This window comes from Phyllobates terribilis, unplaced genomic scaffold (assembly GCF_046119375.1).
Source record: "Phyllobates terribilis strain yellow unplaced genomic scaffold, ASM4611937v1 Scaffold_11__3_contigs__length_659146591, whole genome shotgun sequence".
In the NCBI taxonomy this organism is placed as follows: Eukaryota; Metazoa; Chordata; class Amphibia; order Anura; family Dendrobatidae; genus Phyllobates; species Phyllobates terribilis.
Genome location: NW_027362771.1, coordinates 526,333,496 through 526,358,528, shown reverse-complemented (window position 1 = coordinate 526,358,528; position 25,033 = coordinate 526,333,496). Strand labels below are relative to the sequence as shown.

The following is a 25,033-nucleotide window of genomic DNA, read 5'->3' as shown; positions in this document are numbered from 1 at the left end:
AAGTCCCACCATAATCTAGTACCGTGATTGAAAGGGAAATGTGGAAGATATATTTCGTTTTTAAGGCTTCTGGCTGTCCAATATACTTTCCTTCATCGGCATTAATAATGTACACTGGCTAAGAGATAAAAACCACCCTCCAAAGGTAGCCCTTGCTCTCATCTAAAATAAAGATGCATGTGCTTATGGATCTTTTCAAGTTGGAGTTCAAACTTACAAGATCATTCTTGAGAACTCAATCAAAAATGATCGCTTCACTGTTAGGGAACAGCAATGCGCAATGTCAACACTTGCTCGTGCTGCCCCGGTGGCCTAATGGATAAGGCACTGGCCTCCTAAGCCAGGGATTGTGGGTTCGAGTCCCATCCGGGGTGCTTGTTGAGCTCCATTTTCAACAACACCTCATGGAAAGTTTAGGGTGAAGATGACAACTATTTGACTGCCATACAGTCTTGTTTGCCTGTAAATTAGTTCTTGCAAACCTCTGCCCTTTTCGAAAGATCATTTCCATGTACTGAGAGAAGTGTTAACGTGCAACAGAGTAGTATCTACTTTGTAGGGCGGCAAAATATAGCATCTTGTTAAAACACACAGTCCATTGCTTTCATCTTCATTCATGCCCCAAATACCAAAGAGTATACTTTCTACTAAGCTATGGCTATGCATTTAAACAAACAATATTTTAAATATCAAAATATAAAATAATAAATGTAAAACAAAGTATGTATATATATATATATATATATGTCATTTTTGACAATTTTTTTCATGTAATGCTCTTTATTAAAAAACAAAATTAATAATCTTGCAATTTTCACACTGGCTACTGGGGCTGTCCTTCTAAAGCCGTTTTCTTAATATCAGAGGTAGGGTTATAATGACTGATAGCACCTCTGTACACAGCTGTTAACACAGGATCTAGGAATCACAAAAGGTGATGTCACAGCTGGCCGTGATGTCACAGCTGACCCTGCAGCCCCTGAATTCCTAAGAATTTGTGCACACGCTCATTAGATGCTTCAATACAAAATAAAGTGTCAAAGTCTGTTCATTGCAGCAAACGCACATGTGCATTTCCTTAAAAAAAACAGAATGTTTGAGTTGATAAAGACCCAGCGGCCAGTGTACAAATTCTAAAATGTCTAATTTTTATTTGTAATAACGATTGTATTATGCTAATATATCTATTCTCAAAACATTCCAATAAAACCCCACAAAACCTGTTTTCAACAAAAGTTAATTTAGTGAAGAAACATTCCCATTCAAATTGATCTTATTTCTTTCTTTATGCTGTACGGCTCTACCACGACGGCTCCAGTGGCGCAATCGGTCAGCGCGCGGTACTTATAAAGCAGTAACTGTTGAGCAATGCCGAGGTTGTGAGTTCAACCCTCACCTGGAGCATTTGTTTCTTGCCTTCCTTTAGTATTTTTTACTACTGAAGTAGTTGGGCAAAGTGTCTTGAACCCGTCGACGATCTAGTCCCATGATTAAGAGAGAAATTCCAAAGAGCTCTTTGTTTTTTGCGGTATTTTTTTTTTAAAAATTGCCGCAGGTTCGAAAAGTCTTGTAAGTCCCACCATAATCTAGTACCGTGATTGAAAGGGAAATGTGGAAGATATATTTCGTTTTTAAGGCTTCTGGCTGTCCAATATACTTTCCTTCATCGGCATTAATAATGTACACTGGCTAAGAGATAAAAACCACCCTCCAAAGGTAGCCCTTGCTCTCATCTAAAATAAAGATGCATGTGCTTATGGATCTTTTCAAGTTGGAGTTCAAACTTACAAGATCATTCTTGAGAACTCAATCAAAAATGATCGCTTCACTGTTAGGGAACAGCAATGCGCAATGTCAACACTTGCTCGTGCTGCCCCGGTGGCCTAATGGATAAGGCACTGGCCTCCTAAGCCAGGGATTGTGGGTTCGAGTCCCATCCGGGGTGCTTGTTGAGCTCCATTTTCAACAACACCTCATGGAAAGTTTAGGGTGAAGATGACAACTATTTGACTGCCATACAGTCTTGTTTGCCTGTAAATTAGTTCTTGCAAACCTCTGCCCTTTTCGAAAGATCATTTCCATGTACTGAGAGAAGTGTTAACGTGCAACAGAGTAGTATCTACTTTGTAGGGCGGCAAAATATAGCATCTTGTTAAAACACACAGTCCATTGCTTTCATCTTCATTCATGCCCCAAATACCAAAGAGTATACTTTCTACTAAGCTATGGCTATGCATTTAAACAAACAATATTTTAAAGATCAAAATATAAAATAATAAATGTAAAACAAAGTATGTATATATATATATATATATATATATATGTCATTTTTGACAATTTTTTTCATGTAATGCTCTTTATTAAAAAACAAAATTAATAATCTTGCAATTTTCACACTGGCTACTGGGGCTGTCCTTCTAAAGCCGTTTTCTTAATATCAGAGGTAGGGTTATAATGACTGATAGCACCTCTGTACACAGCTGTTAACACAGGATCTAGGAATCACAAAAGGTGATGTCACAGCTGGCCGTGATGTCACAGCTGACCCTGCAGCCCCTGAATTCCTAAGAATTTGTGCACACGCTCATTAGATGCTTCAATACAAAATAAAGTGTCAAAGTCTGTTCATTGCAGCAAACGCACATGTGCATTTCCTTAAAAAAAACAGAATGTTTGAGTTGATAAAGACCCAGCGGCCAGTGTACAAATTCTAAAATGTCTAATTTTTATTTGTAATAACGATTGTATTATGCTAATATATCTATTCTCAAAACATTCCAATAAAACCCCACAAAACCTGTTTTCAACAAAAGTTAATTTAGTGAAGAAACATTCCCATTCAAATTGATCTTATTTCTTTCTTTATGCTGTACGGCTCTACCACGACGGCTCCAGTGGCGCAATCGGTCAGCGCGCGGTACTTATAAAGCAGTAACTGTTGAGCAATGCCGAGGTTGTGAGTTCAACCCTCACCTGGAGCATTTGTTTCTTGCCTTCCTTTAGTATTTTTTACTACTGAAGTAGTTGGGCAAAGTGTCTTGAACCCGTCGACGATCTAGTCCCATGATTAAGAGAGAAATTCCAAAGAGCTCTTTGTTTTTTGCGGTATTTTTTTTTTAAAAATTGCCGCAGGTTCGAAAAGTCTTGTAAGTCCCACCATAATCTAGTACCGTGATTGAAAGGGAAATGTGGAAGATATATTTCGTTTTTAAGGCTTCTGGCTGTCCAATATACTTTCCTTCATCGGCATTAATAATGTACACTGGCTAAGAGATAAAAACCACCCTCCAAAGGTAGCCCTTGCTCTCATCTAAAATAAAGATGCATGTGCTTATGGATCTTTTCAAGTTGGAGTTCAAACTTACAAGATCATTCTTGAGAACTCAATCAAAAATGATCGCTTCACTGTTAGGGAACAGCAATGCGCAATGTCAACACTTGCTCGTGCTGCCCCGGTGGCCTAATGGATAAGGCACTGGCCTCCTAAGCCAGGGATTGTGGGTTCGAGTCCCATCCGGGGTGCTTGTTGAGCTCCATTTTCAACAACACCTCATGGAAAGTTTAGGGTGAAGATGACAACTATTTGACTGCCATACAGTCTTGTTTGCCTGTAAATTAGTTCTTGCAAACCTCTGCCCTTTTCGAAAGATCATTTCCATGTACTGAGAGAAGTGTTAACGTGCAACAGAGTAGTATCTACTTTGTAGGGCGGCAAAATATAGCATCTTGTTAAAACACACAGTCCATTGCTTTCATCTTCATTCATGCCCCAAATACCAAAGAGTATACTTTCTACTAAGCTATGGCTATGCATTTAAACAAACAATATTTTAAAGATCAAAATATAAAATAATAAATGTAAAACAAAGTATGTATATATATATATATATATATGTCATTTTTGACAATTTTTTTCATGTAATGCTCTTTATTAAAAAACAAAATTAATAATCTTGCAATTTTCACACTGGCTACTGGGGCTGTCCTTCTAAAGCCGTTTTCTTAATATCAGAGGTAGGGTTATAATGACTGATAGCACCTCTGTACACAGCTGTTAACACAGGATCTAGGAATCACAAAAGGTGATGTCACAGCTGGCCGTGATGTCACAGCTGACCCTGCAGCCCCTGAATTCCTAAGAATTTGTGCACACGCTCATTAGATGCTTCAATACAAAATAAAGTGTCAAAGTCTGTTCATTGCAGCAAACGCACATGTGCATTTCCTTAAAAAAAACAGAATGTTTGAGTTGATAAAGACCCAGCGGCCAGTGTACAAATTCTAAAATGTCTAATTTTTATTTGTAATAACGATTGTATTATGCTAATATATCTATTCTCAAAACATTCCAATAAAACCCCACAAAACCTGTTTTCAACAAAAGTTAATTTAGTGAAGAAACATTCCCATTCAAATTGATCTTATTTCTTTCTTTATGCTGTACGGCTCTACCACGACGGCTCCAGTGGCGCAATCGGTCAGCGCGCGGTACTTATAAAGCAGTAACTGTTGAGCAATGCCGAGGTTGTGAGTTCAACCCTCACCTGGAGCATTTGTTTCTTGCCTTCCTTTAGTATTTTTTACTACTGAAGTAGTTGGGCAAAGTGTCTTGAACCCGTCGACGATCTAGTCCCATGATTAAGAGAGAAATTCCAAAGAGCTCTTTGTTTTTTGCGGTATTTTTTTTTTAAAAATTGCCGCAGGTTCGAAAAGTCTTGTAAGTCCCACCATAATCTAGTACCGTGATTGAAAGGGAAATGTGGAAGATATATTTCGTTTTTAAGGCTTCTGGCTGTCCAATATACTTTCCTTCATCGGCATTAATAATGTACACTGGCTAAGAGATAAAAACCACCCTCCAAAGGTAGCCCTTGCTCTCATCTAAAATAAAGATGCATGTGCTTATGGATCTTTTCAAGTTGGAGTTCAAACTTACAAGATCATTCTTGAGAACTCAATCAAAAATGATCGCTTCACTGTTAGGGAACAGCAATGCGCAATGTCAACACTTGCTCGTGCTGCCCCGGTGGCCTAATGGATAAGGCACTGGCCTCCTAAGCCAGGGATTGTGGGTTCGAGTCCCATCCGGGGTGCTTGTTGAGCTCCATTTTCAACAACACCTCATGGAAAGTTTAGGGTGAAGATGACAACTATTTGACTGCCATACAGTCTTGTTTGCCTGTAAATTAGTTCTTGCAAACCTCTGCCCTTTTCGAAAGATCATTTCCATGTACTGAGAGAAGTGTTAACGTGCAACAGAGTAGTATCTACTTTGTAGGGCGGCAAAATATAGCATCTTGTTAAAACACACAGTCCATTGCTTTCATCTTCATTCATGCCCCAAATACCAAAGAGTATACTTTCTACTAAGCTATGGCTATGCATTTAAACAAACAATATTTTAAAGATCAAAATATAAAATAATAAATGTAAAACAAAGTATGTATATATATATATATATATATATGTCATTTTTGACAATTTTTTTCATGTAATGCTCTTTATTAAAAAACAAAATTAATAATCTTGCAATTTTCACACTGGCTACTGGGGCTGTCCTTCTAAAGCCGTTTTCTTAATATCAGAGGTAGGGTTATAATGACTGATAGCACCTCTGTACACAGCTGTTAACACAGGATCTAGGAATCACAAAAGGTGATGTCACAGCTGGCCGTGATGTCACAGCTGACCCTGCAGCCCCTGAATTCCTAAGAATTTGTGCACACGCTCATTAGATGCTTCAATACAAAATAAAGTGTCAAAGTCTGTTCATTGCAGCAAACGCACATGTGCATTTCCTTAAAAAAAACAGAATGTTTGAGTTGATAAAGACCCAGCGGCCAGTGTACAAATTCTAAAATGTCTAATTTTTATTTGTAATAACGATTGTATTATGCTAATATATCTATTCTCAAAACATTCCAATAAAACCCCACAAAACCTGTTTTCAACAAAAGTTAATTTAGTGAAGAAACATTCCCATTCAAATTGATCTTATTTCTTTCTTTATGCTGTACGGCTCTACCACGACGGCTCCAGTGGCGCAATCGGTCAGCGCGCGGTACTTATAAAGCAGTAACTGTTGAGCAATGCCGAGGTTGTGAGTTCAACCCTCACCTGGAGCATTTGTTTCTTGCCTTCCTTTAGTATTTTTTACTACTGAAGTAGTTGGGCAAAGTGTCTTGAACCCGTCGACGATCTAGTCCCATGATTAAGAGAGAAATTCCAAAGAGCTCTTTGTTTTTTGCGGTATTTTTTTTTTAAAAATTGCCGCAGGTTCGAAAAGTCTTGTAAGTCCCACCATAATCTAGTACCGTGATTGAAAGGGAAATGTGGAAGATATATTTCGTTTTTAAGGCTTCTGGCTGTCCAATATACTTTCCTTCATCGGCATTAATAATGTACACTGGCTAAGAGATAAAAACCACCCTCCAAAGGTAGCCCTTGCTCTCATCTAAAATAAAGATGCATGTGCTTATGGATCTTTTCAAGTTGGAGTTCAAACTTACAAGATCATTCTTGAGAACTCAATCAAAAATGATCGCTTCACTGTTAGGGAACAGCAATGCGCAATGTCAACACTTGCTCGTGCTGCCCCGGTGGCCTAATGGATAAGGCACTGGCCTCCTAAGCCAGGGATTGTGGGTTCGAGTCCCATCCGGGGTGCTTGTTGAGCTCCATTTTCAACAACACCTCATGGAAAGTTTAGGGTGAAGATGACAACTATTTGACTGCCATACAGTCTTGTTTGCCTGTAAATTAGTTCTTGCAAACCTCTGCCCTTTTCGAAAGATCATTTCCATGTACTGAGAGAAGTGTTAACGTGCAACAGAGTAGTATCTACTTTGTAGGGCGGCAAAATATAGCATCTTGTTAAAACACACAGTCCATTGCTTTCATCTTCATTCATGCCCCAAATACCAAAGAGTATACTTTCTACTAAGCTATGGCTATGCATTTAAACAAACAATATTTTAAAGATCAAAATATAAAATAATAAATGTAAAACAAAGTATGTATATATATATATATATATATATATGTCATTTTTGACAATTTTTTTCATGTAATGCTCTTTATTAAAAAACAAAATTAATAATCTTGCAATTTTCACACTGGCTACTGGGGCTGTCCTTCTAAAGCCGTTTTCTTAATATCAGAGGTAGGGTTATAATGACTGATAGCACCTCTGTACACAGCTGTTAACACAGGATCTAGGAATCACAAAAGGTGATGTCACAGCTGGCCGTGATGTCACAGCTGACCCTGCAGCCCCTGAATTCCTAAGAATTTGTGCACACGCTCATTAGATGCTTCAATACAAAATAAAGTGTCAAAGTCTGTTCATTGCAGCAAACGCACATGTGCATTTCCTTAAAAAAAACAGAATGTTTGAGTTGATAAAGACCCAGCGGCCAGTGTACAAATTCTAAAATGTCTAATTTTTATTTGTAATAACGATTGTATTATGCTAATATATCTATTCTCAAAACATTCCAATAAAACCCCACAAAACCTGTTTTCAACAAAAGTTAATTTAGTGAAGAAACATTCCCATTCAAATTGATCTTATTTCTTTCTTTATGCTGTACGGCTCTACCACGACGGCTCCAGTGGCGCAATCGGTCAGCGCGCGGTACTTATAAAGCAGTAACTGTTGAGCAATGCCGAGGTTGTGAGTTCAACCCTCACCTGGAGCATTTGTTTCTTGCCTTCCTTTAGTATTTTTTACTACTGAAGTAGTTGGGCAAAGTGTCTTGAACCCGTCGACGATCTAGTCCCATGATTAAGAGAGAAATTCCAAAGAGCTCTTTGTTTTTTGCGGTATTTTTTTTTTAAAAATTGCCGCAGGTTCGAAAAGTCTTGTAAGTCCCACCATAATCTAGTACCGTGATTGAAAGGGAAATGTGGAAGATATATTTCGTTTTTAAGGCTTCTGGCTGTCCAATATACTTTCCTTCATCGGCATTAATAATGTACACTGGCTAAGAGATAAAAACCACCCTCCAAAGGTAGCCCTTGCTCTCATCTAAAATAAAGATGCATGTGCTTATGGATCTTTTCAAGTTGGAGTTCAAACTTACAAGATCATTCTTGAGAACTCAATCAAAAATGATCGCTTCACTGTTAGGGAACAGCAATGCGCAATGTCAACACTTGCTCGTGCTGCCCCGGTGGCCTAATGGATAAGGCACTGGCCTCCTAAGCCAGGGATTGTGGGTTCGAGTCCCATCCGGGGTGCTTGTTGAGCTCCATTTTCAACAACACCTCATGGAAAGTTTAGGGTGAAGATGACAACTATTTGACTGCCATACAGTCTTGTTTGCCTGTAAATTAGTTCTTGCAAACCTCTGCCCTTTTCGAAAGATCATTTCCATGTACTGAGAGAAGTGTTAACGTGCAACAGAGTAGTATCTACTTTGTAGGGCGGCAAAATATAGCATCTTGTTAAAACACACAGTCCATTGCTTTCATCTTCATTCATGCCCCAAATACCAAAGAGTATACTTTCTACTAAGCTATGGCTATGCATTTAAACAAACAATATTTTAAAGATCAAAATATAAAATAATAAATGTAAAACAAAGTATGTATATATATATATATATATATATGTCATTTTTGACAATTTTTTTCATGTAATGCTCTTTATTAAAAAACAAAATTAATAATCTTGCAATTTTCACACTGGCTACTGGGGCTGTCCTTCTAAAGCCGTTTTCTTAATATCAGAGGTAGGGTTATAATGACTGATAGCACCTCTGTACACAGCTGTTAACACAGGATCTAGGAATCACAAAAGGTGATGTCACAGCTGGCCGTGATGTCACAGCTGACCCTGCAGCCCCTGAATTCCTAAGAATTTGTGCACACGCTCATTAGATGCTTCAATACAAAATAAAGTGTCAAAGTCTGTTCATTGCAGCAAACGCACATGTGCATTTCCTTAAAAAAAACAGAATGTTTGAGTTGATAAAGACCCAGCGGCCAGTGTACAAATTCTAAAATGTCTAATTTTTATTTGTAATAACGATTGTATTATGCTAATATATCTATTCTCAAAACATTCCAATAAAACCCCACAAAACCTGTTTTCAACAAAAGTTAATTTAGTGAAGAAACATTCCCATTCAAATTGATCTTATTTCTTTCTTTATGCTGTACGGCTCTACCACGACGGCTCCAGTGGCGCAATCGGTCTGCGCGCGGTACTTATAAAGCAGTAACTGTTGAGCAATGCCGAGGTTGTGAGTTCAACCCTCACCTGGAGCATTTGTTTCTTGCCTTCCTTTAGTATTTTTTACTACTGAAGTAGTTGGGCAAAGTGTCTTGAACCCGTCGACGATCTAGTCCCATGATTAAGAGAGAAATTCCAAAGAGCTCTTTGTTTTTTGCGGTATTTTTTTTTTAAAAATTGCCGCAGGTTCGAAAAGTCTTGTAAGTCCCACCATAATCTAGTACCGTGATTGAAAGGGAAATGTGGAAGATATATTTCGTTTTTAAGGCTTCTGGCTGTCCAATATACTTTCCTTCATCGGCATTAATAATGTACACTGGCTAAGAGATAAAAACCACCCTCCAAAGGTAGCCCTTGCTCTCATCTAAAATAAAGATGCATGTGCTTATGGATCTTTTCAAGTTGGAGTTCAAACTTACAAGATCATTCTTGAGAACTCAATCAAAAATGATCGCTTCACTGTTAGGGAACAGCAATGCGCAATGTCAACACTTGCTCGTGCTGCCCCGGTGGCCTAATGGATAAGGCACTGGCCTCCTAAGCCAGGGATTGTGGGTTCGAGTCCCATCCGGGGTGCTTGTTGAGCTCCATTTTCAACAACACCTCATGGAAAGTTTAGGGTGAAGATGACAACTATTTGACTGCCATACAGTCTTGTTTGCCTGTAAATTAGTTCTTGCAAACCTCTGCCCTTTTCGAAAGATCATTTCCATGTACTGAGAGAAGTGTTAACGTGCAACAGAGTAGTATCTACTTTGTAGGGCGGCAAAATATAGCATCTTGTTAAAACACACAGTCCATTGCTTTCATCTTCATTCATGCCCCAAATACCAAAGAGTATACTTTCTACTAAGCTATGGCTATGCATTTAAACAAACAATATTTTAAAGATCAAAATATAAAATAATAAATGTAAAACAAAGTATGTATATATATATATATATATATGTCATTTTTGACAATTTTTTTCATGTAATGCTCTTTATTAAAAAACAAAATTAATAATCTTGCAATTTTCACACTGGCTACTGGGGCTGTCCTTCTAAAGCCGTTTTCTTAATATCAGAGGTAGGGTTATAATGACTGATAGCACCTCTGTACACAGCTGTTAACACAGGATCTAGGAATCACAAAAGGTGATGTCACAGCTGGCCGTGATGTCACAGCTGACCCTGCAGCCCCTGAATTCCTAAGAATTTGTGCACACGCTCATTAGATGCTTCAATACAAAATAAAGTGTCAAAGTCTGTTCATTGCAGCAAACGCACATGTGCATTTCCTTAAAAAAAACAGAATGTTTGAGTTGATAAAGACCCAGCGGCCAGTGTACAAATTCTAAAATGTCTAATTTTTATTTGTAATAACGATTGTATTATGCTAATATATCTATTCTCAAAACATTCCAATAAAACCCCACAAAACCTGTTTTCAACAAAAGTTAATTTAGTGAAGAAACATTCCCATTCAAATTGATCTTATTTCTTTCTTTATGCTGTACGGCTCTACCACGACGGCTCCAGTGGCGCAATCGGTCAGCGCGCGGTACTTATAAAGCAGTAACTGTTGAGCAATGCCGAGGTTGTGAGTTCAACCCTCACCTGGAGCATTTGTTTCTTGCCTTCCTTTAGTATTTTTTACTACTGAAGTAGTTGGGCAAAGTGTCTTGAACCCGTCGACGATCTAGTCCCATGATTAAGAGAGAAATTCCAAAGAGCTCTTTGTTTTTTGCGGTATTTTTTTTTTAAAAATTGCCGCAGGTTCGAAAAGTCTTGTAAGTCCCACCATAATCTAGTACCGTGATTGAAAGGGAAATGTGGAAGATATATTTCGTTTTTAAGGCTTCTGGCTGTCCAATATACTTTCCTTCATCGGCATTAATAATGTACACTGGCTAAGAGATAAAAACCACCCTCCAAAGGTAGCCCTTGCTCTCATCTAAAATAAAGATGCATGTGCTTATGGATCTTTTCAAGTTGGAGTTCAAACTTACAAGATCATTCTTGAGAACTCAATCAAAAATGATCGCTTCACTGTTAGGGAACAGCAATGCGCAATGTCAACACTTGCTCGTGCTGCCCCGGTGGCCTAATGGATAAGGCACTGGCCTCCTAAGCCAGGGATTGTGGGTTCGAGTCCCATCCGGGGTGCTTGTTGAGCTCCATTTTCAACAACACCTCATGGAAAGTTTAGGGTGAAGATGACAACTATTTGACTGCCATACAGTCTTGTTTGCCTGTAAATTAGTTCTTGCAAACCTCTGCCCTTTTCGAAAGATCATTTCCATGTACTGAGAGAAGTGTTAACGTGCAACAGAGTAGTATCTACTTTGTAGGGCGGCAAAATATAGCATCTTGTTAAAACACACAGTCCATTGCTTTCATCTTCATTCATGCCCCAAATACCAAAGAGTATACTTTCTACTAAGCTATGGCTATGCATTTAAACAAACAATATTTTAAAGATCAAAATATAAAATAATAAATGTAAAACAAAGTATGTATATATATATATATATATATGTCATTTTTGACAATTTTTTTCATGTAATGCTCTTTATTAAAAAACAAAATTAATAATCTTGCAATTTTCACACTGGCTACTGGGGCTGTCCTTCTAAAGCCGTTTTCTTAATATCAGAGGTAGGGTTATAATGACTGATAGCACCTCTGTACACAGCTGTTAACACAGGATCTAGGAATCACAAAAGGTGATGTCACAGCTGGCCGTGATGTCACAGCTGACCCTGCAGCCCCTGAATTCCTAAGAATTTGTGCACACGCTCATTAGATGCTTCAATACAAAATAAAGTGTCAAAGTCTGTTCATTGCAGCAAACGCACATGTGCATTTCCTTAAAAAAAACAGAATGTTTGAGTTGATAAAGACCCAGCGGCCAGTGTACAAATTCTAAAATGTCTAATTTTTATTTGTAATAACGATTGTATTATGCTAATATATCTATTCTCAAAACATTCCAATAAAACCCCACAAAACCTGTTTTCAACAAAAGTTAATTTAGTGAAGAAACATTCCCATTCAAATTGATCTTATTTCTTTCTTTATGCTGTACGGCTCTACCACGACGGCTCCAGTGGCGCAATCGGTCAGCGCGCGGTACTTATAAAGCAGTAACTGTTGAGCAATGCCGAGGTTGTGAGTTCAACCCTCACCTGGAGCATTTGTTTCTTGCCTTCCTTTAGTATTTTTTACTACTGAAGTAGTTGGGCAAAGTGTCTTGAACCCGTCGACGATCTAGTCCCATGATTAAGAGAGAAATTCCAAAGAGCTCTTTGTTTTTTGCGGTATTTTTTTTTTAAAAATTGCCGCAGGTTCGAAAAGTCTTGTAAGTCCCACCATAATCTAGTACCGTGATTGAAAGGGAAATGTGGAAGATATATTTCGTTTTTAAGGCTTCTGGCTGTCCAATATACTTTCCTTCATCGGCATTAATAATGTACACTGGCTAAGAGATAAAAACCACCCTCCAAAGGTAGCCCTTGCTCTCATCTAAAATAAAGATGCATGTGCTTATGGATCTTTTCAAGTTGGAGTTCAAACTTACAAGATCATTCTTGAGAACTCAATCAAAAATGATCGCTTCACTGTTAGGGAACAGCAATGCGCAATGTCAACACTTGCTCGTGCTGCCCCGGTGGCCTAATGGATAAGGCACTGGCCTCCTAAGCCAGGGATTGTGGGTTCGAGTCCCATCCGGGGTGCTTGTTGAGCTCCATTTTCAACAACACCTCATGGAAAGTTTAGGGTGAAGATGACAACTATTTGACTGCCATACAGTCTTGTTTGCCTGTAAATTAGTTCTTGCAAACCTCTGCCCTTTTCGAAAGATCATTTCCATGTACTGAGAGAAGTGTTAACGTGCAACAGAGTAGTATCTACTTTGTAGGGCGGCAAAATATAGCATCTTGTTAAAACACACAGTCCATTGCTTTCATCTTCATTCATGCCCCAAATACCAAAGAGTATACTTTCTACTAAGCTATGGCTATGCATTTAAACAAACAATATTTTAAAGATCAAAATATAAAATAATAAATGTAAAACAAAGTATGTATATATATATATATATATGTCATTTTTGACAATTTTTTTCATGTAATGCTCTTTATTAAAAAACAAAATTAATAATCTTGCAATTTTCACACTGGCTACTGGGGCTGTCCTTCTAAAGCCGTTTTCTTAATATCAGAGGTAGGGTTATAATGACTGATAGCACCTCTGTACACAGCTGTTAACACAGGATCTAGGAATCACAAAAGGTGATGTCACAGCTGGCCGTGATGTCACAGCTGACCCTGCAGCCCCTGAATTCCTAAGAATTTGTGCACACGCTCATTAGATGCTTCAATACAAAATAAAGTGTCAAAGTCTGTTCATTGCAGCAAACGCACATGTGCATTTCCTTAAAAAAAACAGAATGTTTGAGTTGATAAAGACCCAGCGGCCAGTGTACAAATTCTAAAATGTCTAATTTTTATTTGTAATAACGATTGTATTATGCTAATATATCTATTCTCAAAACATTCCAATAAAACCCCACAAAACCTGTTTTCAACAAAAGTTAATTTAGTGAAGAAACATTCCCATTCAAATTGATCTTATTTCTTTCTTTATGCTGTACGGCTCTACCACGACGGCTCCAGTGGCGCAATCGGTCAGCGCGCGGTACTTATAAAGCAGTAACTGTTGAGCAATGCCGAGGTTGTGAGTTCAACCCTCACCTGGAGCATTTGTTTCTTGCCTTCCTTTAGTATTTTTTACTACTGAAGTAGTTGGGCAAAGTGTCTTGAACCCGTCGACGATCTAGTCCCATGATTAAGAGAGAAATTCCAAAGAGCTCTTTGTTTTTTGCGGTATTTTTTTTTTAAAAATTGCCGCAGGTTCGAAAAGTCTTGTAAGTCCCACCATAATCTAGTACCGTGATTGAAAGGGAAATGTGGAAGATATATTTCGTTTTTAAGGCTTCTGGCTGTCCAATATACTTTCCTTCATCGGCATTAATAATGTACACTGGCTAAGAGATAAAAACCACCCTCCAAAGGTAGCCCTTGCTCTCATCTAAAATAAAGATGCATGTGCTTATGGATCTTTTCAAGTTGGAGTTCAAACTTACAAGATCATTCTTGAGAACTCAATCAAAAATGATCGCTTCACTGTTAGGGAACAGCAATGCGCAATGTCAACACTTGCTCGTGCTGCCCCGGTGGCCTAATGGATAAGGCACTGGCCTCCTAAGCCAGGGATTGTGGGTTCGAGTCCCATCCGGGGTGCTTGTTGAGCTCCATTTTCAACAACACCTCATGGAAAGTTTAGGGTGAAGATGACAACTATTTGACTGCCATACAGTCTTGTTTGCCTGTAAATTAGTTCTTGCAAACCTCTGCCCTTTTCGAAAGATCATTTCCATGTACTGAGAGAAGTGTTAACGTGCAACAGAGTAGTATCTACTTTGTAGGGCGGCAAAATATAGCATCTTGTTAAAACACACAGTCCATTGCTTTCATCTTCATTCATGCCCCAAATACCAAAGAGTATACTTTCTACTAAGCTATGGCTATGCATTTAAACAAACAATATTTTAAAGATCAAAATATAAAATAATAAATGTAAAACAAAGTATGTATATATATATATATATATATATGTCATTTTTGACAATTTTTTTCATGTAATGCTCTTTATTAAAAAACAAAATTAATAATCTTGCAATTTTCACACTGGCTACTGGGGCTGTCCTTCTAAAGCCGTTTTCTTAATATCAGAGGTAGGGTTATAATGACTGATAGCACCTCTGTACACAGCTGTTAACACAGGATCTAGGAATCACAAAAGGTGATGTCACAGCTGGCCGTGATGTCACAGCTGACCCTGCAGCCCCTGAATTCCTAAGAATTTGTGCACACGCTCATTAGATGCTTCAATACAAAATAAAGTGTCAAAGTCTGTTCATTGCAGCAAACGCACATGTGCATTTCCTTAAAAAAAACAGAATGTTTGAGTTGATAAAGACCCAGCGGCCAGTGTACAAATTCTAAAATGTCTAATTTTTATTTGTAATAACGATTGTATTATGCTAATATATCTATTCTCAAAACATTCCAATAAAACCCCACAAAACCTGTTTTCAACAAAAGTTAATTTAGTGAAGAAACATTCCCATTCAAATTGATCTTATTTCTTTCTTTATGCTGTACGGCTCTACCACGACGGCTCCAGTGGCGCAATCGGTCAGCGCGCGGTACTTATAAAGCAGTAACTGTTGAGCAATGCCGAGGTTGTGAGTTCAACCCTCACCTGGAGCATTTGTTTCTTGCCTTCCTTTAGTATTTTTTACTACTGAAGTAGTTGGGCAAAGTGTCTTGAACCCGTCGACGATCTAGTCCCATGATTAAGAGAGAAATTCCAAAGAGCTCTTTGTTTTTTGCGGTATTTTTTTTTTAAAAATTGCCGCAGGTTCGAAAAGTCTTGTAAGTCCCACCATAATCTAGTACCGTGATTGAAAGGGAAATGTGGAAGATATATTTCGTTTTTAAGGCTTCTGGCTGTCCAATATACTTTCCTTCATCGGCATTAATAATGTACACTGGCTAAGAGATAAAAACCACCCTCCAAAGGTAGCCCTTGCTCTCATCTAAAATAAAGATGCATGTGCTTATGGATCTTTTCAAGTTGGAGTTCAAACTTACAAGATCATTCTTGAGAACTCAATCAAAAATGATCGCTTCACTGTTAGGGAACAGCAATGCGCAATGTCAACACTTGCTCGTGCTGCCCCGGTGGCCTAATGGATAAGGCACTGGCCTCCTAAGCCAGGGATTGTGGGTTCGAGTCCCATCCGGGGTGCTTGTTGAGCTCCATTTTCAACAACACCTCATGGAAAGTTTAGGGTGAAGATGACAACTATTTGACTGCCATACAGTCTTGTTTGCCTGTAAATTAGTTCTTGCAAACCTCTGCCCTTTTCGAAAGATCATTTCCATGTACTGAGAGAAGTGTTAACGTGCAACAGAGTAGTATCTACTTTGTAGGGCGGCAAAATATAGCATCTTGTTAAAACACACAGTCCATTGCTTTCATCTTCATTCATGCCCCAAATACCAAAGAGTATACTTTCTACTAAGCTATGGCTATGCATTTAAACAAACAATATTTTAAAGATCAAAATATAAAATAATAAATGTAAAACAAAGTATGTATATATATATATATATATATGTCATTTTTGACAATTTTTTTCATGTAATGCTCTTTATTAAAAAACAAAATTAATAATCTTGCAATTTTCACACTGGCTACTGGGGCTGTCCTTCTAAAGCCGTTTTCTTAATATCAGAGGTAGGGTTATAATGACTGATAGCACCTCTGTACACAGCTGTTAACACAGGATCTAGGAATCACAAAAGGTGATGTCACAGCTGGCCGTGATGTCACAGCTGACCCTGCAGCCCCTGAATTCCTAAGAATTTGTGCACACGCTCATTAGATGCTTCAATACAAAATAAAGTGTCAAAGTCTGTTCATTGCAGCAAACGCACATGTGCATTTCCTTAAAAAAAACAGAATGTTTGAGTTGATAAAGACCCAGCGGCCAGTGTACAAATTCTAAAATGTCTAATTTTTATTTGTAATAACGATTGTATTATGCTAATATATCTATTCTCAAAACATTCCAATAAAACCCCACAAAACCTGTTTTCAACAAAAGTTAATTTAGTGAAGAAACATTCCCATTCAAATTGATCTTATTTCTTTCTTTATGCTGTACGGCTCTACCACGACGGCTCCAGTGGCGCAATCGGTCAGCGCGCGGTACTTATAAAGCAGTAACTGTTGAGCAATGCCGAGGTTGTGAGTTCAACCCTCACCTGGAGCATTTGTTTCTTGCCTTCCTTTAGTATTTTTTACTACTGAAGTAGTTGGGCAAAGTGTCTTGAACCCGTCGACGATCTAGTCCCATGATTAAGAGAGAAATTCCAAAGAGCTCTTTGTTTTTTGCGGTATTTTTTTTTTAAAAATTGCCGCAGGTTCGAAAAGTCTTGTAAGTCCCACCATAATCTAGTACCGTGATTGAAAGGGAAATGTGGAAGATATATTTCGTTTTTAAGGCTTCTGGCTGTCCAATATACTTTCCTTCATCGGCATTAATAATGTACACTGGCTAAGAGATAAAAACCACCCTCCAAAGGTAGCCCTTGCTCTCATCTAAAATAAAGATGCATGTGCTTATGGATCTTTTCAAGTTGGAGTTCAAACTTACAAGATCATTCTTGAGAACTCAATCAAAAATGATCGCTTCACTGTTAGGGAACAGCAATGCGCAATGTCAACACTTGCTCGTGCTGCCCCGGTGGCCTAATGGATAAGGCACTGGCCTCCTAAGCCAGGGATTGTGGGTTCGAGTCCCATCCGGGGTGCTTGTTGAGCTCCATTTTCAACAACACCTCATGGAAAGTTTAGGGTGAAGATGACAACTATTTGACTGCCATACAGTCTTGTTTGCCTGTAAATTAGTTCTTGCAAACCTCTGCCCTTTTCGAAAGATCATTTCCATGTACTGAGAGAAGTGTTAACGTGCAACAGAGTAGTATCTACTTTGTAGGGCGGCAAAATATAGCATCTTGTTAAAACACACAGTCCATTGCTTTCATCTTCATTCATGCCCCAAATACCAAAGAGTATACTTTCTACTAAGCTATGGCTATGCATTTAAACAAACAATATTTTAAAGATCAAAATATAAAATAATAAATGTAAAACAAAGTATGTATATATATATATATATATATGTCATTTTTGACAATTTTTTTCATGTAATGCTCTTTATTAAAAAACAAAATTAATAATCTTGCAATTTTCACACTGGCTACTGGGGCTGTCCTTCTAAAGCCGTTTTCTTAATATCAGAGGTAGGGTTATAATGACTGATAGCACCTCTGTACACAGCTGTTAACACAGGATCTAGGAATCACAAAAGGTGATGTCACAGCTGGCCGTGATGTCACAGCTGACCCTGCAGCCCCTGAATTCCTAAGAATTTGTGCACACGCTCATTAGATGCTTCAATACAAAATAAAGTGTCAAAGTCTGTTCATTGCAGCAAACGCACATGTGCATTTCCTTAAAAAAAACAGAATGTTTGAGTTGATAAAGACCCAGCGGCCAGTGTACAAATTCTAAAATGTCTAATTTTTATTTGTAATAACGATTGTATTATGCTAATATATCTATTCTCAAAACATTCCAATAAAACCCCACAAAACCTGTTTTCAACAAAAGTTAATTTAGTGAAGAAACATTCCCATTCAAATTGATCTTATTTCTTTCTTTATGCTGTACGGCTCTACCACGACGGCTCCAGTGGCGCAATCGGTCAGCGCGCGGTACTTATAAAGCAGTAACTGTTGAGCAATGCCGAGGTTGTGAGTTCAACCCTCACCTGGAGCATTTGTTTCTTGCCTTCCTTTAGTATTTTTTACTACTGAAGTAGTTGGGCAAAGTGTCTTGAACCCGTCGACGATCTAGTCCCATGATTAAGAGAGAAATTCCAAAGAGCTCTTTGTTTTTTGCGGTATTTTTTTTTTAAAAATTGCCGCAGGTTCGAAAAGTCTTGTAAGTCCCACCATAATCTAGTACCGTGATTGAAAGGGAAATGTGGAAGATATATTTCGTTTTTAAGGCTTCTGGCTGTCCAATATACTTTCCTTCATCGGCATTAATAATGTACACTGGCTAAGAGATAAAAACCACCCTCCAAAGGTAGCCCTTGCTCTCATCTAAAATAAAGATGCATGTGCTTATGGATCTTTTCAAGTTGGAGTTCAAACTTACAAGATCATTCTTGAGAACTCAATCAAAAATGATCGCTTCACTGTTAGGGAACAGCAATGCGCAATGTCAACACTTGCTCGTGCTGCCCCGGTGGCCTAATGGATAAGGCACTGGCCTCCTAAGCCAGGGATTGTGGGTTCGAGTCCCATCCGGGGTGCTTGTTGAGCTCCATTTTCAACAACACCTCATGGAAAGTTTAGGGTGAAGATGACAACTATTTGACTGCCATACAGTCTTGTTTGCCTGTAAATTAGTTCTTGCAAACCTCTGCCCTTTTCGAAAGATCATTTCCATGTACTGAGAGAAGTGTTAACGTGCAACAGAGTAGTATCTACTTTGTAGGGCGGCAAAATATAGCATCTTGTTAAAACACACAGTCCATTGCTTTCATCTTCATTCATGCCCCAAATACCAAAGAGTATACTTTCTACTAAGCTATGGCTATGCATTTAAACAAACAATATTTTAAAGATCAAAATATAAAATAATAAATGTAAAACAAAGTATGTATATATATATATATATATATATATATGTCATTTTTGACAATTTTTTTCATGTAATGCTCTTTATTAAAAAACAAAATTAATAATCTTGCAATTTTCACACTGGCTACTGGGGCTGTCCTTCTAAAGCCGTTTTCTTAATATCAGAGGTAGGGTTATAATGACTGATAGCACCTCTGTACACAGCTGTTAACACAGGATCTAGGAATCACAAAAGGTGATGTCACAGCTGGCCGTGATGTCACAGCTGACCCTGCAGCCCCTGAATTCCTAAGAATTTGTGCACACGCTCATTAGATGCTTCAATACAAAATAAAGTGTCAAAGTCTGTTCATTGCAGCAAACGCACATGTGCATTTCCTTAAAAAAAACAGAATGTTTGAGTTGATAAAGACCCAGCGGCCAGTGTACAAATTCTAAAATGTCTAATTTTTATTTGTAATAACGATTGTATTATGCTAATATATCTATTCTCAAAACATTCCAATAAAACCCCACAAAACCTGTTTTCAACAAAAGTTAATTTAGTGAAGAAACATTCCCATTCAAATTGATCTTATTTCTTTCTTTATGCTGTACGGCTCTACCACGACGGCTCCAGTGGCGCAATCGGTCAGCGCGCGGTACTTATAAAGCAGTAACTGTTGAGCAATGCCGAGGTTGTGAGTTCAACCCTCACCTGGAGCATTTGTTTCTTGCCTTCCTTTAGTATTTTTTACTACTGAAGTAGTTGGGCAAAGTGTCTTGAACCCGTCGACGATCTAGTCCCATGATTAAGAGAGAAATTCCAAAGAGCTCTTTGTTTTTTGCGGTATTTTTTTTTTAAAAATTGCCGCAGGTTCGAAAAGTCTTGTAAGTCCCACCATAATCTAGTACCGTGATTGAAAGGGAAATGTGGAAGATATATTTCGTTTTTAAGGCTTCTGGCTGTCCAATATACTTTCCTTCATCGGCATTAATAATGTACACTGGCTAAGAGATAAAAACCACCCTCCAAAGGTAGCCCTTGCTCTCATCTAAAATAAAGATGCATGTGCTTATGGATCTTTTCAAGTTGGAGTTCAAACTTACAAGATCATTCTTGAGAACTCAATCAAAAATGATCGCTTCACTGTTAGGGAACAGCAATGCGCAATGTCAACACTTGCTCGTGCTGCCCCGGTGGCCTAATGGATAAGGCACTGGCCTCCTAAGCCAGGGATTGTGGGTTCGAGTCCCATCCGGGGTGCTTGTTGAGCTCCATTTTCAACAACACCTCATGGAAAGTTTAGGGTGAAGATGACAACTATTTGACTGCCATACAGTCTTGTTTGCCTGTAAATTAGTTCTTGCAAACCTCTGCCCTTTTCGAAAGATCATTTCCATGTACTGAGAGAAGTGTTAACGTGCAACAGAGTAGTATCTACTTTGTAGGGCGGCAAAATATAGCATCTTGTTAAAACACACAGTCCATTGCTTTCATCTTCATTCATGCCCCAAATACCAAAGAGTATACTTTCTACTAAGCTATGGCTATGCATTTAAACAAACAATATTTTAAAGATCAAAATATAAAATAATAAATGTAAAACAAAGTATGTATATATATATATATATATATGTCATTTTTGACAATTTTTTTCATGTAATGCTCTTTATTAAAAAACAAAATTAATAATCTTGCAATTTTCACACTGGCTACTGGGGCTGTCCTTCTAAAGCCGTTTTCTTAATATCAGAGGTAGGGTTATAATGACTGATAGCACCTCTGTACACAGCTGTTAACACAGGATCTAGGAATCACAAAAGGTGATGTCACAGCTGGCCGTGATGTCACAGCTGACCCTGCAGCCCCTGAATTCCTAAGAATTTGTGCACACGCTCATTAGATGCTTCAATACAAAATAAAGTGTCAAAGTCTGTTCATTGCAGCAAACGCACATGTGCATTTCCTTAAAAAAAACAGAATGTTTGAGTTGATAAAGACCCAGCGGCCAGTGTACAAATTCTAAAATGTCTAATTTTTATTTGTAATAACGATTGTATTATGCTAATATATCTATTCTCAAAACATTCCAATAAAACCCCACAAAACCTGTTTTCAACAAAAGTTAATTTAGTGAAGAAACATTCCCATTCAAATTGATCTTATTTCTTTCTTTATGCTGTACGGCTCTACCACGACGGCTCCAGTGGCGCAATCGGTCAGCGCGCGGTACTTATAAAGCAGTAACTGTTGAGCAATGCCGAGGTTGTGAGTTCAACCCTCACCTGGAGCATTTGTTTCTTGCCTTCCTTTAGTATTTTTTACTACTGAAGTAGTTGGGCAAAGTGTCTTGAACCCGTCGACGATCTAGTCCCATGATTAAGAGAGAAATTCCAAAGAGCTCTTTGTTTTTTGCGGTATTTTTTTTTTAAAAATTGCCGCAGGTTCGAAAAGTCTTGTAAGTCCCACCATAATCTAGTACCGTGATTGAAAGGGAAATGTGGAAGATATATTTCGTTTTTAAGGCTTCTGGCTGTCCAATATACTTTCCTTCATCGGCATTAATAATGTACACTGGCTAAGAGATAAAAACCACCCTCCAAAGGTAGCCCTTGCTCTCATCTAAAATAAAGATGCATGTGCTTATGGATCTTTTCAAGTTGGAGTTCAAACTTACAAGATCATTCTTGAGAACTCAATCAAAAATGATCGCTTCACTGTTAGGGAACAGCAATGCGCAATGTCAACACTTGCTCGTGCTGCCCCGGTGGCCTAATGGATAAGGCACTGGCCTCCTAAGCCAGGGATTGTGGGTTCGAGTCCCATCCGGGGTGCTTGTTGAGCTCCATTTTCAACAACACCTCATGGAAAGTTTAGGGTGAAGATGACAACTATTTGACTGCCATACAGTCTTGTTTGCCTGTAAATTAGTTCTTGCAAACCTCTGCCCTTTTCGAAAGATCATTTCCATGTACTGAGAGAAGTGTTAACGTGCAACAGAGTAGTATCTACTTTGTAGGGCGGCAAAATATAGCATCTTGTTAAAACACACAGTCCATTGCTTTCATCTTCATTCATGCCCCAAATACCAAAGAGTATACTTTCTACTAAGCTATGGCTATGCATTTAAACAAACAATATTTTAAAGATCAAAATATAAAATAATAAATGTAAAACAAAGTATGTATATATATATATATATATATGTCATTTTTGACAATTTTTTTCATGTAATGCTCTTTATTAAAAAACAAAATTAATAATCTTGCAATTTTCACACTGGCTACTGGGGCTGTCCTTCTAAAGCCGTTTTCTTAATATCAGAGGTAGGGTTATAATGACTGATAGCACCTCTGTACACAGCTGTTAACACAGGATCTAGGAATCACAAAAGGTGATGTCACAGCTGGCCGTGATGTCACAGCTGACCCTGCAGCCCCTGAATTCCTAAGAATTTGTGCACACGCTCATTAGATGCTTCAATACAAAATAAAGTGTCAAAGTCTGTTCATTGCAGCAAACGCACATGTGCATTTCCTTAAAAAAAACAGAATGTTTGAGTTGATAAAGACCCAGCGGCCAGTGTACAAATTCTAAAATGTCTAATTTTTATTTGTAATAACGATTGTATTATGCTAATATATCTATTCTCAAAACATTCCAATAAAACCCCACAAAACCTGTTTTCAACAAAAGTTAATTTAGTGAAGAAACATTCCCATTCAAATTGATCTTATTTCTTTCTTTATGCTGTACGGCTCTACCACGACGGCTCCAGTGGCGCAATCGGTCAGCGCGCGGTACTTATAAAGCAGTAACTGTTGAGCAATGCCGAGGTTGTGAGTTCAACCCTCACCTGGAGCATTTGTTTCTTGCCTTCCTTTAGTATTTTTTACTACTGAAGTAGTTGGGCAAAGTGTCTTGAACCCGTCGACGATCTAGTCCCATGATTAAGAGAGAAATTCCAAAGAGCTCTTTGTTTTTTGCGGTATTTTTTTTTTAAAAATTGCCGCAGGTTCGAAAAGTCTTGTAAGTCCCACCATAATCTAGTACCGTGATTGAAAGGGAAATGTGGAAGATATATTTCGTTTTTAAGGCTTCTGGCTGTCCAATATACTTTCCTTCATCGGCATTAATAATGTACACTGGCTAAGAGATAAAAACCACCCTCCAAAGGTAGCCCTTGCTCTCATCTAAAATAAAGATGCATGTGCTTATGGATCTTTTCAAGTTGGAGTTCAAACTTACAAGATCATTCTTGAGAACTCAATCAAAAATGATCGCTTCACTGTTAGGGAACAGCAATGCGCAATGTCAACACTTGCTCGTGCTGCCCCGGTGGCCTAATGGATAAGGCACTGGCCTCCTAAGCCAGGGATTGTGGGTTCGAGTCCCATCCGGGGTGCTTGTTGAGCTCCATTTTCAACAACACCTCATGGAAAGTTTAGGGTGAAGATGACAACTATTTGACTGCCATACAGTCTTGTTTGCCTGTAAATTAGTTCTTGCAAACCTCTGCCCTTTTCGAAAGATCATTTCCATGTACTGAGAGAAGTGTTAACGTGCAACAGAGTAGTATCTACTTTGTAGGGCGGCAAAATATAGCATCTTGTTAAAACACACAGTCCATTGCTTTCATCTTCATTCATGCCCCAAATACCAAAGAGTATACTTTCTACTAAGCTATGGCTATGCATTTAAACAAACAATATTTTAAAGATCAAAATATAAAATAATAAATGTAAAACAAAGTATGTATATATATATATATATATATATGTCATTTTTGACAATTTTTTTCATGTAATGCTCTTTATTAAAAAACAAAATTAATAATCTTGCAATTTTCACACTGGCTACTGGGGCTGTCCTTCTAAAGCCGTTTTCTTAATATCAGAGGTAGGGTTATAATGACTGATAGCACCTCTGTACACAGCTGTTAACACAGGATCTAGGAATCACAAAAGGTGATGTCACAGCTGGCCGTGATGTCACAGCTGACCCTGCAGCCCCTGAATTCCTAAGAATTTGTGCACACGCTCATTAGATGCTTCAATACAAAATAAAGTGTCAAAGTCTGTTCATTGCAGCAAACGCACATGTGCATTTCCTTAAAAAAAACAGAATGTTTGAGTTGATAAAGACCCAGCGGCCAGTGTACAAATTCTAAAATGTCTAATTTTTATTTGTAATAACGATTGTATTATGCTAATATATCTATTCTCAAAACATTCCAATAAAACCCCACAAAACCTGTTTTCAACAAAAGTTAATTTAGTGAAGAAACATTCCCATTCAAATTGATCTTATTTCTTTCTTTATGCTGTACGGCTCTACCACGACGGCTCCAGTGGCGCAATCGGTCAGCGCGCGGTACTTATAAAGCAGTAACTGTTGAGCAATGCCGAGGTTGTGAGTTCAACCCTCACCTGGAGCATTTGTTTCTTGCCTTCCTTTAGTATTTTTTACTACTGAAGTA

The 25,033-nt window shown here is 38.1% G+C and overlaps 32 non-coding genes across 32 annotated transcripts; all 32 read left to right on the top strand.

The window, feature by feature from the left end:
* The first annotated feature begins 301 nt into the window (after nucleotides 1–301).
* On the top strand, nucleotides 302–374 carry TRNAR-CCU (transfer RNA arginine (anticodon CCU)). The gene has a single exon. It is a non-coding gene; the product is annotated as a tRNA-Arg (tRNA).
* Nucleotides 375–1,311: 937 nt separating this feature from the next.
* Nucleotides 1,312–1,404, top strand: TRNAI-UAU (transfer RNA isoleucine (anticodon UAU)). The gene is given in 2 exon segments: nucleotides 1,312–1,349; nucleotides 1,369–1,404. It is a non-coding gene; the product is annotated as a tRNA-Ile (tRNA).
* Nucleotides 1,405–1,872: 468 nt separating this feature from the next.
* TRNAR-CCU (transfer RNA arginine (anticodon CCU)) lies at nucleotides 1,873–1,945 on the top strand. Its single transcript has one exon. It is a non-coding gene; the product is annotated as a tRNA-Arg (tRNA).
* Nucleotides 1,946–2,888: 943 nt separating this feature from the next.
* Nucleotides 2,889–2,981, top strand: TRNAI-UAU (transfer RNA isoleucine (anticodon UAU)). Its single transcript is given in 2 exon segments — nucleotides 2,889–2,926; nucleotides 2,946–2,981. It is a non-coding gene; the product is annotated as a tRNA-Ile (tRNA).
* A 468-nt stretch (nucleotides 2,982–3,449) lies between these two features.
* TRNAR-CCU (transfer RNA arginine (anticodon CCU)) lies at nucleotides 3,450–3,522 on the top strand. The gene has a single exon. It is a non-coding gene; the product is annotated as a tRNA-Arg (tRNA).
* A 937-nt stretch (nucleotides 3,523–4,459) lies between these two features.
* Nucleotides 4,460–4,552, top strand: TRNAI-UAU (transfer RNA isoleucine (anticodon UAU)). The gene is given in 2 exon segments: nucleotides 4,460–4,497; nucleotides 4,517–4,552. It is a non-coding gene; the product is annotated as a tRNA-Ile (tRNA).
* A 468-nt stretch (nucleotides 4,553–5,020) lies between these two features.
* On the top strand, nucleotides 5,021–5,093 carry TRNAR-CCU (transfer RNA arginine (anticodon CCU)). Its single transcript has one exon. It is a non-coding gene; the product is annotated as a tRNA-Arg (tRNA).
* A 939-nt stretch (nucleotides 5,094–6,032) lies between these two features.
* Nucleotides 6,033–6,125, top strand: TRNAI-UAU (transfer RNA isoleucine (anticodon UAU)). The gene is given in 2 exon segments: nucleotides 6,033–6,070; nucleotides 6,090–6,125. It is a non-coding gene; the product is annotated as a tRNA-Ile (tRNA).
* A 468-nt stretch (nucleotides 6,126–6,593) lies between these two features.
* Nucleotides 6,594–6,666, top strand: TRNAR-CCU (transfer RNA arginine (anticodon CCU)). Its single transcript has one exon. It is a non-coding gene; the product is annotated as a tRNA-Arg (tRNA).
* Nucleotides 6,667–7,607: 941 nt separating this feature from the next.
* TRNAI-UAU (transfer RNA isoleucine (anticodon UAU)) lies at nucleotides 7,608–7,700 on the top strand. Its single transcript is given in 2 exon segments — nucleotides 7,608–7,645; nucleotides 7,665–7,700. It is a non-coding gene; the product is annotated as a tRNA-Ile (tRNA).
* A 468-nt stretch (nucleotides 7,701–8,168) lies between these two features.
* Nucleotides 8,169–8,241, top strand: TRNAR-CCU (transfer RNA arginine (anticodon CCU)). Its single transcript has one exon. It is a non-coding gene; the product is annotated as a tRNA-Arg (tRNA).
* A 939-nt stretch (nucleotides 8,242–9,180) lies between these two features.
* On the top strand, nucleotides 9,181–9,273 carry TRNAI-UAU (transfer RNA isoleucine (anticodon UAU)). The gene is given in 2 exon segments: nucleotides 9,181–9,218; nucleotides 9,238–9,273. It is a non-coding gene; the product is annotated as a tRNA-Ile (tRNA).
* Nucleotides 9,274–9,741: 468 nt separating this feature from the next.
* On the top strand, nucleotides 9,742–9,814 carry TRNAR-CCU (transfer RNA arginine (anticodon CCU)). The gene has a single exon. It is a non-coding gene; the product is annotated as a tRNA-Arg (tRNA).
* A 937-nt stretch (nucleotides 9,815–10,751) lies between these two features.
* On the top strand, nucleotides 10,752–10,844 carry TRNAI-UAU (transfer RNA isoleucine (anticodon UAU)). The gene is given in 2 exon segments: nucleotides 10,752–10,789; nucleotides 10,809–10,844. It is a non-coding gene; the product is annotated as a tRNA-Ile (tRNA).
* Nucleotides 10,845–11,312: 468 nt separating this feature from the next.
* TRNAR-CCU (transfer RNA arginine (anticodon CCU)) lies at nucleotides 11,313–11,385 on the top strand. Its single transcript has one exon. It is a non-coding gene; the product is annotated as a tRNA-Arg (tRNA).
* Nucleotides 11,386–12,322: 937 nt separating this feature from the next.
* Nucleotides 12,323–12,415, top strand: TRNAI-UAU (transfer RNA isoleucine (anticodon UAU)). Its single transcript is given in 2 exon segments — nucleotides 12,323–12,360; nucleotides 12,380–12,415. It is a non-coding gene; the product is annotated as a tRNA-Ile (tRNA).
* Nucleotides 12,416–12,883: 468 nt separating this feature from the next.
* Nucleotides 12,884–12,956, top strand: TRNAR-CCU (transfer RNA arginine (anticodon CCU)). Its single transcript has one exon. It is a non-coding gene; the product is annotated as a tRNA-Arg (tRNA).
* A 935-nt stretch (nucleotides 12,957–13,891) lies between these two features.
* On the top strand, nucleotides 13,892–13,984 carry TRNAI-UAU (transfer RNA isoleucine (anticodon UAU)). The gene is given in 2 exon segments: nucleotides 13,892–13,929; nucleotides 13,949–13,984. It is a non-coding gene; the product is annotated as a tRNA-Ile (tRNA).
* Nucleotides 13,985–14,452: 468 nt separating this feature from the next.
* On the top strand, nucleotides 14,453–14,525 carry TRNAR-CCU (transfer RNA arginine (anticodon CCU)). Its single transcript has one exon. It is a non-coding gene; the product is annotated as a tRNA-Arg (tRNA).
* Nucleotides 14,526–15,464: 939 nt separating this feature from the next.
* On the top strand, nucleotides 15,465–15,557 carry TRNAI-UAU (transfer RNA isoleucine (anticodon UAU)). Its single transcript is given in 2 exon segments — nucleotides 15,465–15,502; nucleotides 15,522–15,557. It is a non-coding gene; the product is annotated as a tRNA-Ile (tRNA).
* A 468-nt stretch (nucleotides 15,558–16,025) lies between these two features.
* On the top strand, nucleotides 16,026–16,098 carry TRNAR-CCU (transfer RNA arginine (anticodon CCU)). The gene has a single exon. It is a non-coding gene; the product is annotated as a tRNA-Arg (tRNA).
* A 937-nt stretch (nucleotides 16,099–17,035) lies between these two features.
* On the top strand, nucleotides 17,036–17,128 carry TRNAI-UAU (transfer RNA isoleucine (anticodon UAU)). Its single transcript is given in 2 exon segments — nucleotides 17,036–17,073; nucleotides 17,093–17,128. It is a non-coding gene; the product is annotated as a tRNA-Ile (tRNA).
* Nucleotides 17,129–17,596: 468 nt separating this feature from the next.
* TRNAR-CCU (transfer RNA arginine (anticodon CCU)) lies at nucleotides 17,597–17,669 on the top strand. The gene has a single exon. It is a non-coding gene; the product is annotated as a tRNA-Arg (tRNA).
* Nucleotides 17,670–18,606: 937 nt separating this feature from the next.
* On the top strand, nucleotides 18,607–18,699 carry TRNAI-UAU (transfer RNA isoleucine (anticodon UAU)). Its single transcript is given in 2 exon segments — nucleotides 18,607–18,644; nucleotides 18,664–18,699. It is a non-coding gene; the product is annotated as a tRNA-Ile (tRNA).
* Nucleotides 18,700–19,167: 468 nt separating this feature from the next.
* TRNAR-CCU (transfer RNA arginine (anticodon CCU)) lies at nucleotides 19,168–19,240 on the top strand. The gene has a single exon. It is a non-coding gene; the product is annotated as a tRNA-Arg (tRNA).
* A 943-nt stretch (nucleotides 19,241–20,183) lies between these two features.
* On the top strand, nucleotides 20,184–20,276 carry TRNAI-UAU (transfer RNA isoleucine (anticodon UAU)). Its single transcript is given in 2 exon segments — nucleotides 20,184–20,221; nucleotides 20,241–20,276. It is a non-coding gene; the product is annotated as a tRNA-Ile (tRNA).
* A 468-nt stretch (nucleotides 20,277–20,744) lies between these two features.
* TRNAR-CCU (transfer RNA arginine (anticodon CCU)) lies at nucleotides 20,745–20,817 on the top strand. Its single transcript has one exon. It is a non-coding gene; the product is annotated as a tRNA-Arg (tRNA).
* A 937-nt stretch (nucleotides 20,818–21,754) lies between these two features.
* TRNAI-UAU (transfer RNA isoleucine (anticodon UAU)) lies at nucleotides 21,755–21,847 on the top strand. The gene is given in 2 exon segments: nucleotides 21,755–21,792; nucleotides 21,812–21,847. It is a non-coding gene; the product is annotated as a tRNA-Ile (tRNA).
* Nucleotides 21,848–22,315: 468 nt separating this feature from the next.
* On the top strand, nucleotides 22,316–22,388 carry TRNAR-CCU (transfer RNA arginine (anticodon CCU)). Its single transcript has one exon. It is a non-coding gene; the product is annotated as a tRNA-Arg (tRNA).
* A 937-nt stretch (nucleotides 22,389–23,325) lies between these two features.
* Nucleotides 23,326–23,418, top strand: TRNAI-UAU (transfer RNA isoleucine (anticodon UAU)). The gene is given in 2 exon segments: nucleotides 23,326–23,363; nucleotides 23,383–23,418. It is a non-coding gene; the product is annotated as a tRNA-Ile (tRNA).
* Nucleotides 23,419–23,886: 468 nt separating this feature from the next.
* TRNAR-CCU (transfer RNA arginine (anticodon CCU)) lies at nucleotides 23,887–23,959 on the top strand. Its single transcript has one exon. It is a non-coding gene; the product is annotated as a tRNA-Arg (tRNA).
* A 939-nt stretch (nucleotides 23,960–24,898) lies between these two features.
* On the top strand, nucleotides 24,899–24,991 carry TRNAI-UAU (transfer RNA isoleucine (anticodon UAU)). The gene is given in 2 exon segments: nucleotides 24,899–24,936; nucleotides 24,956–24,991. It is a non-coding gene; the product is annotated as a tRNA-Ile (tRNA).
* Nucleotides 24,992–25,033: the final 42 nt, after the last annotated feature.